This window comes from Malaclemys terrapin, chromosome 4, assembly GCF_027887155.1.
Source record: "Malaclemys terrapin pileata isolate rMalTer1 chromosome 4, rMalTer1.hap1, whole genome shotgun sequence".
Lineage (NCBI taxonomy): Eukaryota > Metazoa > Chordata > Testudines > Emydidae > Malaclemys > Malaclemys terrapin.
Window position 1 is genome coordinate 52,201,759 of NC_071508.1, and position 8,579 is coordinate 52,210,337.

An 8,579-nucleotide genomic window follows, 5' to 3' on the forward strand; every position below is an offset into this window, starting at 1 on the left:
TATCCTGCAAAACCATCATACTCCCAGATAATCCTGGCAAAATATGGCTGTTTTCCAACATCAGAGCTCCCCAAAACTAGAACCCAGCAGACACAGAGGGGAAGCAAGTTCCAAATCCAAGAACACCTTATATTAGAAAGCATTTAATGAGTTAATACTAGAGCTGCTTGGATGACAGAATTTCTATTCCATGGGAAATTCCAACATTTCAAAATTTGTTTTTGTTCTAAATCAGAACAAAAAGTCAAAATTTCTCCTGAAATGGAAATTCTGAAAATAATTGTTTCAGAAACATTACAGTAATGTCATAACATTATAAAAAAATTCAAAAAATAATATTTTAATATAATATTAAGTTAAAAACAAAATCAAAGTGATAAAGTCACCACAACATTTGTACCTTATTAGAATGAAATATTTCAACATTTATTGAAATGAAAAAGTCAAAACAATTCATTTAGACTTTTTCACATTGAAAATATTGTCCAAATGAACATCTTTCTGTGAAACATTTTTATTTTGAGGAAACTGCATTTTGTGACAGAAAACTCTTTTTGTTAATTTTTTTTTTTTTTGGACCAGCTCTAGTTAATACAGTTTGTTCCACAGCTCCTGGAAGTAGTGCTGGCTCTTCAGTGTCATTTGTAATAAAGCACTAACCCTTGTTGTCATCACACATGCTTCTCCGTGCTACTTCATCATGACACAACATAGTGTCAGACTGAAAAAAAAGGCAAAAATAAAAGACAGTGAGTTAAACTGCTTTGCAGCAGGGAGTTGGTCTCATGACCCCAGGCATTAGAGCACACACCAGAACAGCTTACGTTGCTAGCACTGCACTGGAACAGAGGGAGATGAAGCAAGGCCCCTAAGAGGTATACCCGCAGACATGTCAAGTCTCATTCACTAGGTGTGAGACTCACTCATTAGCATGCTGTCTCACCCTCACACACATTACTAAGCTTATCTGACTTATTTTGAGTAAATATATAAAGATTTAAAATATTTTTTATTCAGGCGCTGAAACAGACAGCAATACATCTGAGGCTTCAGGCACGGGGTTTAGAGATTGGAAAGCTGCTTTCTAAGCTTGTGTACTGTGGTAACCAGGAAAACTACAGGTCCACGTTCTATATGTGCCCAAGAGGAGATAGGAGGCTACACGAGGGGGTTTGTGTGTGTGTGAATAGTTGACAGTCAAAATAATATGAGTTCACCCAAAAAATGAGCAGGACTTGATCAAAAGTTTGCAGGATCTGAAAAATACAGTTCAAAATTTAAACCACACTGGACAAATTCATATCCTCAGGGATCTCCAACCATCCAGGTTTTTGTTCCAACTAGCAAATAGTTATTTTTATTAGACTCCATTGGTTTGCATTGCATATAGAATTCTCACATGCCCTAGACTTTAGTATGAATTAGGACATTTAAGTGTTTCACATGCAATATTAAGCAGTGTACATTTTAAAATAAACTATTAAGTGCTGGTTGGAATTGAAGTCTTAGACTACTGGATGCCGCCAATGACCAAAGATGAGAGTCCCTGTCTTTAGCAATGACCTAATACATCACCTAGAAAGTCTCACTCTTTGCGGCTGTAAATCTCACTCTTAAAGAAAGCCAACCCTTGTCATCTTTGCACCTGATGTGACCCACCTTTCTTTTTACAAGTTCTGGCCTAAATGCTGGAAGTCAGGTAGGAGGAGGTGGGTTTTGCTGGGAACTGACCCGGAGTGAAGAGAAGAACTGGACTGGAAGACAAATGTAACATGCAGCTAGAAGGTATGGCTAGAGACTAATGGGAGGTCAGACAGAAGGAGAATTAAACTATGTGGAAAGGTACTGGATGAGTGTGCTAGTGTGGGAAGGATCTCATTATGCTGGGGAGAGGAAGATAGAAGCAGCAGCAGCTGTGAAGCCAGGCTCTAAGAATGGGGGACGTAGCAGAAAATCCAGACCATTAATAATGATACTTTTTAGAGAAATTTGGGGGAATTATTAGCTCTATTGCCTTAAAAATAGAATGTCTGTTTGTTAACTGTGTGCCAATCACTGCTCTTAGTTACTGTAGTGTAAATACCAATTAACTACATTGTTACACATGTAACAGAGCAAGACTTGGCCCCCTGCATTTTATTTCCCTCCTGCTATTTCTGTGCTCTTCAGTGCTCCAGAAATAAAGCACATTCAGGGCAAGTGAAAATAACTAAAGCACAGTTGGAGGTCCCAGTCTGACACCCCTGGAAACTACAGTCCTCTAGACAACTGCAGAAAAAGCACTGTAAGGCAGCAGCAATGCACGCTTCCTCACATTGCCCTGCCAATGTGCACCAAGTTGAACTAGAGGAACAACTGCTAAGACTTAGTGCGATCCATTCAGTCCTGGGCTTACTTACTGAGACTGCAAGCAAGGGTGCCTGGTACTGAAAGTTGTGGTGATGTAGACACTTGTACACCTTTAAAATGAGGGAATTGTGGCCCTGAAAATGTGTTAATTGGCTGCATACATAAAACATACATATTTTTGTCTAGTGGAGGACTGTCCACATCCCTTTTTAAGAATATGATACTAGAGTGATGAGCATGGAATAGAAACCTAGGTAGATGGAATATGATCTAAAACATAATGTTCCCTGTTGTCAGGATCCCAACATTGGCAGTCAAGCCCAAGGGTCAGAGCAGGGACAAACCTGAAGCTAGGAGTAACAGGGGAGTTCATAGTCATGGAGATCCAGGGCAGGGTCAATACCAAGTGTCAGAGTCTGAGCCAAGTTTCTGGGTTCAAGTCAGGAGGCAAAGTCCAAATCAAGCTGAGGTCAAAGCCAAGAACTCAGGAGCAGAAACTAACAGCAGCTACAGAAAAACCACAATATTGCCTGGACATGTCCTGAACCACCCCTGAGTTTATATAGGGTAGGGAGCCAATCAGGAGCCATGAAGCTGCTATCTGTCAAACTCTTGAGGCAGGACATCCCAGGGTCTATGTCCGCAGTGGGTGATGAGAAGTGGAGAGCAAACTAGTTACAACTACCACGGGTGGCAGCTTGAGGCTGCTAGCTACCTAATAGCTCTGCAGGCCTAGGTTCTAGATCTATGGAGCCTTACCAGTATAAGGAACAATTCTGTGGGAGTAAGGTGATCAACTAGATGATTCTAACTACCCTTATTTTCTTTGCTTAGATTACGTTATCTAACTCAGAACATTGCCTAAAACCATATGGCCTAGATTCACTGATTGTGTCATAACTAGATGACTGCAGCAACAGAGGGGTTTGTAAAGCACTCCAATGGCTGCAGCAGAAACAGCACTGAAAGCTCCTTTAAGTCCCCTAAAAGTATCGATATAGTCTAATGATAGAAACTGAAACATCTTTATATGCCTGGAGTGAAATCCTGGCCCTATTGAAGTCAATGGAAGACTTCAACAAGGAAAAGATTTCACCCCTGGTACGTAACTCAGCACCTCCCCCCCCCTACAAGAGACTTCTAAATGACTTTGCTTGGTTACACCTTTTGTAAATCATCCAGCAATAGTCAGCCAATTGGAGGGTTTGAAGGGCTAAACAATCCAACAGTGCCTCTTGGAAAAGAGCTGTCATCTCATGCAATGGAACAGCTGACAGAGGAGGATAAGAGAGGTTTTCTCTCTGTCCTCTCTATACCCTCATTTATATTTATTTAAAAAAATATTAAAAATTATACAAAACTGGGAGTTGCTATGTTATATAATACAGTAATAATTCTTACTGTTAACATCTTCATTTAAATCAGCGTGTTGTCATGTTTTCAAGAAGAATCTTCCCCTTTTAGTCTCATTCAGATGATTAATGTCATGACAGTCTAATATGAAAAGAAATACCACTGGGAGAAGTTATTTAATACATATAAAATACAACTTGGCTGTAAGAATTTTTTTTTTTTTTTTTCAAAAATCTGTACAGTTATAACTAAAATGAGAAACAGCAAGCTCCTCTGTTGTGTCACTGGAGTCTCCAAATCATTTGAGAGCTGTTCTTTTAAAGAGACGGGAAACCTACCAAAATACCAGATGTTTAATCAATACTCTCAACTTTCTGAAAGTCTAGAGATGGGGGGGGAATGTCAATTGAATCATTCTGGAAAAGCAGATCTTTTGATTTCCAAAGTTTGCAATGCACAATATTGACAATCAAGAAAAGTTAGCATTTTTTTAAACTGTAAAACATGTAGAAAAAGGCCTCATGGTCTGCATAGCAAAAATATACTTTAATGGCTAGGAAAGAAAGAAGCCCAGTATTTTTTTTTAAATGCTTTGTTTGTCTGTTATAAAATATAACCTACATATCTTTTGTTATTTCCTAGTGGGATACCACCTTAGAAAGGAATGCATTTGGGGTTTTTAAAGACAAACAAACAAAAGTGAACTTTTCAGGGTCCTATATCTTAATAGAAATTTGCAAAATGCAAATCCTGCCAGCTAACTGAAAATGTATGGCAAAATATTATTTTAATTTGAAATGTGATGGATCTTCAGTCTCATTAATTTATAAAACAGATATATTCATGTTGGTTAATATCAGGCATCAGCCTGATTTAGTCTTTGTGTGGTATTTTTGTGCTGAAGACAAGAGGTTTCTGTTATATGTATTTTATCTTATTGTTGTCAGGTTTAACTCCTGGATATCCTATTACCTCTAACAACAGACAATATATAGTGATTCATATTGGGACTGGTGTTGCTTACTGTTGATTCGGAGTAAGCTCTTTCCAAAACTAAGTGAAAATGAACACTAAGAACTTAATTCAAATGGTTCTGTCTTTCTTTAAGTCATCACACATCTTGAGTGGACCTTGTCCTGTTTTCTCATATTGAAATATGATTACTTCAGTCATTTGATATTTTCCTCCACCACTGATAGTGCATCAGATGATATAATGACAGAAGTGCCTGTGGCTTTAGAAGTATTTTGATTATAACTACATTTAATTAGCAGGGTGGGTAAGGAACTTGTTCCTCATCCTGTCAAACAAATATACATAACCAGTTAAGTACCAGCATGAAGTACATATGTTCAGTACTTCTTGCTGTGTCTTTTTAAAATGGTTTCCAACAGAAATGAAGATCAATTATTTACACATTGTACTATAGCTCTGAGTTTCTGTTTGTTAATATAGGCATAAGTGCTTTGCTGAATAGTGATGGACTGAACTATGGCCTTGTCTACACTACGGGGGTAAATTGACCTCAGTTACGCAACTCCAGCTATGTGGAGTTGTGTACTTCCTGTGAAGTACTGTGAGTCAATGGGAGAGCAATCTGCAGTCGATTTAGCGGGTCTTCACTAGACCCAGTAAATCAACCCCCGATGAATCGAGCACCACAGGGTTGATTCCCGGTAACTTCAAATCTCTTAGGTAATGTAAAAAACAAACTATTTCTTCTCATATCAAATGGGCACATTATCAGTCTCCGAATGTTTCCTTTTGAGACTAGGAGTAAGGGAAATATGTTACCATTTTTAAGTATGGGTACACCAAGCAGTTATTAGAAGTCACAGACTTTGCATAGTAGGTTTGGCTTACTTTTTAATGCCAGATATTATTACCTTAGCAGTATTAAAAGCTAGAAATCTTGAAACTGGTGTTCTTCGGCAGTAACTCTTAAGTGTATGTGTCAACAGTCTTGGTTTAGGTGTTTTTATTTTATGCATATTTGTATAATGAGTGAAACAGATTTAGCACAAAAAAGATTTTTGAAGTTTTTCCATTTAAAGCTCACCATGGATATTTTTACTTACCCGTATTCAGGAAATTTTTTCAAGAGTCTATTTTTTTTCCTTTTCGTGTAATTTTTCCTTAAAAAAAAACAACAAAAAAGAGCACAAATTTGAGACTGTTTTACAAGTAAATTCAAAGGCCTACACAGATCTGGGACTTGATTGCATCACCTCACCACTGATTCAGGACCATGCCCAAGTCACTTCATTGTCAAGTTTTGGGTCAGTTCTTATTTCATACAAGCCTTTCATCCCATGTCCAGTATTAAACCTGATGTACTATGTTACAATCAACAAGTGTTAGAGGAGTAAATGCAGTATAAGGCACTTAGCATTAGTATTACCAATACTGATAAATGCAAAGTACTGCACACTGGAAAACATAATCCCAAACAATACAAACAAAATTATGGGATCTAAATTAGCTGTTACCACTCAATAAATAGATGTTGGAGTCATTGTGGATAGTTCTCTGGAAACATCTGCTCAATGTGCAGCAGCAGTCCAAAAAGCTAACAGAATGGCAGGAACCATTAGGAAAGGGACAGATAGTGAGACAGAAAATATAATAATGCCACTATATAAATCCAGGGTACTCCCACCCCTTGAATATTGAGTGCAGTTCTGGTGACACCATCTCAAAAAAAGATACATTCGAATTGTAAAAGGTACAGAGAAGGGCAACAAAAATTATTAGGGATATGGAACAACTTTCATATGAGAAGAGAGAAAAAAGACTGTTCAGCTTGGAAAAGAGATGACTAAGGGAGGATATGATAGAGGTCTCTAAAATCATAAATGGTTTGGAGAAAGTGAATAAGAAGTTGTTATTTACTCCTTCACATAACACAAGAACCAGGGGTCACCCAATGAAATTAACAGGCATCGGGTTTAAAACAAAGAAAGTACTTCTTCACAGATCACACAATCACTCTGTGGAACTTGTTGCCAGGGGATGTTATGAAAGCCAAAACTATAACAGGGTTCAAAAAAAGAAATAGAGAAGTTCATGGGGGATAGGTCCATCAATGCTATTAGTCACAATGCTCCGGGATGCAACCCCAAACTCTGGGTGTCCCTCGTCTCTGACTGCCAAAAGTTGGGATGGGTGACAGGGGATGAATCACTCGACGATTGCCTGTTCTGTTCATTCCCTCTGAAGCACCTGGCATTGGCTACTATAAGAAGACAGGACTCTGGGCTAGATGGACCATTGGTCTGACCCAGTATGGCCATTCTTATGTTATGTTCTTATTTTTATTGCAGAAGCACCTAATGGACCCCAACTCAGATAGGGGCCTCATTATACAAGTAAAATGTATTTGCTGTACACATACATAGAAAGAGACAATTACCAGGCCTTCCAGTTTAAATAGACAAGATGGACAAAGAGTGGGGGAAAGGAAGTATTATTATGTACACTTTACAGATGGGGAACTGAGGCACAGAGCGATCCAGTTCACATAGGAAATATGCAGCAGACTCAAGAAGCGAATCTAGATCTCTGAAGGGCACGTCTACAGGGGATACTCAGGAATGTTAAGGTGAATCACCTAATGGTGTAAAGTCAATGCACATAAGTTAAAGTGTGTTAAACCCCATGTGGATGCTTTCATTTAGAAGTAAAAAATTCTCTAAGTTATATCTGTTCTTATTAGTTTGCTGTAACTCCAAGGAGGATTAAGTTACAGTGAACAACCCATTGACTTCACACCTTCAGTTGATTTGCCTTAACTTTCCTGAGTGTGTACACGTACACTAGGTCTGAGTCCAATGCCTGAAATACAAGATCAACTTTCTATTGCACAGTATTATAATTCACCACTGCTTTCTTTTCGGGTGACTTGGAGGCCAGTCCTGTGAGATACTGAACAGCTTCAAGTCCCCTTTAAATCAATGGGAGTCAAGGAATCAGCACTACAGAAGAACTTTGATTTGTAAAGATGCTCTACAATTCTTTCTATGTTGTGACAAGATTAGACTTTACACCTTTGCTATAAGCCTATAAAGAAAGAAAACAGATCATCAGTCACCCGGTAATTATATAGCAACTGCAAGGCCATTTAGTTACTGTGGGCTAAGCAATAGAATGATTAATAATTTAACCAATTACCATTCATTATAATATCTAATTTGGCATTTGACGATCCACAGGGGTCTTACCTGCCTCTTTACATACCCAACATTTAATGTTGCCATAGCAGTGCTGTTCACACCTCTCCAGCTTAACTTGTGTCAGTTTCCAGTTTAAGCTCCTATTTTTGGAAATATCAAGATAAAGTTTACAAAGGAAGTGCAAATTATATAATGCCCTGTCAAAGAACATTTTTACGGCACCCATCCATCCTGACAGTTGTATTATTGCCTTCTCCCTTGGTCCAAAACCTGCTTTCCATCTGCTGTATTTATTTTACTGTTACACTGAAGATATGAGTGATGAGATAAGGCTTTGCTGATTAGAGGCTGAAATTTACTGCAGTTGCATTTTGGTACAACTTTGAATGATGGTATTCGGTATATTTTTCAAAATGGAAAACTTAAGCATAATGACAGTTTTCTTGGTGGTTTTAAATGACTACAATCAGTCATTATAGTCACATCTGGAAGGTAAATATCTAGTAACATATTGAAAATATCAGTCGAAAAGTGTGCAGTACTTTTTTAAGAGAGTCCATTCAGACTGACATGGCACAAGAATATTGTTTCCTGGGACAGAAAATAAAATTGCATAAATAGGATTTGAGGTAATCAGAGGAGTTAGGGCCTGATTTAAAGTCCACTGAAGTAAACAAAAAGAACAGGAGTACTTGTGGCACCTTA

The 8,579-nt window shown here is 38.1% G+C and overlaps 1 long non-coding RNA gene across 1 annotated transcript; it reads right to left on the minus strand.

Annotated features, from left to right (window-relative positions):
* Window positions 1-592: 592 nt before the first annotated feature.
* Window positions 593-7,979, minus strand: LOC128835451 (uncharacterized). The gene is made up of 4 exons (XR_008444656.1): window positions 7,923-7,979; window positions 5,781-5,837; window positions 3,751-3,843; window positions 593-721 (listed from the first exon to the last, which is right to left on the minus strand). It is a non-coding gene; the product is annotated as an uncharacterized LOC128835451 (long non-coding RNA).
* Window positions 7,980-8,579: the final 600 nt, after the last annotated feature.